Genomic DNA, 2,500 nt, shown 5'->3' with positions numbered 1-2,500 from the left:
TAAGAAATGAGGAGCAGAATATTTTTTAGTTAAATAAATTTGTGGAGTTTGAAACTGAGACCATAAGAAAGCATTTAAGGTTGAAAGTTTTGTACCCTCAGTTAGTAATGAACAATTATTGGCATAGTCAATGAGCAACAAATACCAAGTTTCCTTTAACCTGGCCAACTGGTACACACATGAATATCCCAAATGAGTAAAGAACTAAAACTATTTTACATAAGCTATGATTTCATTTTGACTCAACATCTGAAAATCTCCCAGAAACACAACCAGATTACACATGCTTAATCCTCTATAACTTGTGAAAAAGCCCCATCATTACTTTAATGGCAACTGATTGTTATAACGAGAAGTATTATGATAATAAACTAGTAGTGATAATAATGATAATTTTATCAGTAGTTAAAGCAAGAAAGTTGATATTATTGGTAATAGTAATGGAAATGGCAATAATAGTAATGATACAATCAAGATTATCAGAATGATGATAATGGTGATGAATATTGATAAGAGCGTGACCTTTTTTGGCTTCTGGAGGTATTGCAACATACTGTAAAACAATCTTGAAACTTTTCTTGTTGAGTAAAATCAATTTTAAAATGTTTTGATATAGTTAGGGATTGCCTTTCTCTCTACATCACAGATATTCACTGTTTTTTGCAAAAGAACGACTGATAGGCTACGTCCATTATAAGAGCTGCACCTTGTGCTAAAGCCATTGGTTTTACAGTGAAGGGTAGATCTTGTCATATCAAGGAGGTGGTGAAAGATAAAAAAAAAATAAAAAAAATAAAAAGAAACAATATGGATAAGAACAAATAGAAAAAGAAAGAAAACTAAATTGTAAAAAAACCTCTAGACCATTGGGTCATCTTCCAAATACTTTTATCACTTTCTTAAATTACTAGCTACACCTATATTCAACCTACACCAGTTAAACTTACCAAATTACACACATGAATAAAAAACACTAGTTATGAGCAAAAATACTATTCTATTCTAACTAACTATAACAGTTTTCTCGTTCTGCTTATGAAATATTACACCTAGTATCGATAAACTTGAATTTAAGGAAAATGCACAAACATCAATCTTATATCGAGTTTTATCTGCTTTCGGGTAATTTACACCTGTATTTGAAAAAAAAAATATATATATTTTGGTCTAGTACAATTTACACCTTTGGGCAAATTCTATGAGTAAAATACAATACAAAATCAAAAATATTACTGAACGTTGAGCCTGTTTTGTAATAAACTACACCTATTATTAAGCAAATTATGCTTGTTGTGGAACAAACTATATGTTCTCAAATCACATTTGTTTTGGAGCATATTTAGTCAAGTCAATATATCAGAGGTTTAATGCCGAGAATGGCGCATTGGAGCATCCCTCCGTTTTCAGCCACGCGGATCCCTCATCACAAGCCGCAGAATGGGAACAACCCATCCTAACTTCTTCCCCGCAGACTATGACTTCCTTTGTCTTCTCGTGGGTCTCCTCCAACCAGGTGAAAAAAAAGATGATGAGTGGGACCCACCTCAGGGAGTTGAGCCAAGTGTGTACATAGCCTGAGTTAGCGATCCTAAATTGTGCAAATAACAGGTACTATTCTGGTTTTACTGTGCCGTCGTTGGTTGGATACAAGATCCCGTCATCTATACCACATGACCCAGCGAAAGGACTTGTTATAAAAGGCATCAAGACGCGATTCCGATGGCGTAGAATGAGGTCCAAGTTTTCGCTGCTGAACAGCAAGACTAACAACCTCACGGCCTTGAAGACAAGTAACTTGGTCCTTCTACATAGGTACCGGCATATCCAAATACTTTCGTCTTGTGAGTTCATACCGCCAGGCTGACTTCTTGGTCTGACAGCTCAAAGTCATGGGTTACACTATTACGGTACGTAAACTGTCGGTGACTTCAGTGTCTTTGCGGCTTGCACTTATAGATTGAGTAGATTTTTGCAGAACCTCATAGTCTTGAATCTTGGTCTTGGCTCAAAAGATCTCACTGGTGAATGCTTAGAGAGCCTTACCCAGTGTTGCTCTGCATTGACTTTGGATGACAGCTGTACCCAATATACAGACCATGCTAGTGTTGAAAAGCATTAGAGCAAGGATACTGCCCTGCTTCACTCCTGAAGTCACAGGAAATAAGCTAGATATGACCTCACCACACCTTGCAGCTTACAGTACCAGTATATAGGCTTGCTGTTAAACCAATAGTCTTAGTCGGAATTCCTCTAGGTCTAAGGATCTCCTAGAGTGAATCATGATGTAACGAGCTCAACAATGACACGAATAACAATGATATGGTCATCTATAGGTTTGCCAGGTATGAATCTAAATTGCTGCGGTCTTTGGCGGATAAGTAAGTGATCTCTGATAGATCTCAGAAGGATGAGTGCAGAGTAATGCCTCGATGATGGCTGCATTCCATGTGATCGCCTTTCCCCTTCCAGAGAGTGATGACTACGCCCCTCAACAGGTCGG

The 2,500-nt window shown here is 37.2% G+C and overlaps 1 pseudogene; it reads right to left on the bottom strand.

The window, feature by feature from the left end:
• Positions 1-187: 187 nt before the first annotated feature.
• Positions 188-2,500, bottom strand: part of LOC122249572 (uncharacterized) — a 2,880-nt pseudogene continuing 567 nt past the window's right edge.

Source organism: Penaeus japonicus, unplaced genomic scaffold, assembly GCF_977035675.1.
Source record: "Penaeus japonicus unplaced genomic scaffold, GWHDUDI00000001_assembly GWHDUDI00000019, whole genome shotgun sequence".
NCBI classification, from domain to species: domain Eukaryota; kingdom Metazoa; phylum Arthropoda; class Malacostraca; order Decapoda; family Penaeidae; genus Penaeus; species Penaeus japonicus.
Note: the sequence above shows the minus strand (reverse complement) of the source record. Positions and strands in the feature narration are given on the sequence as shown.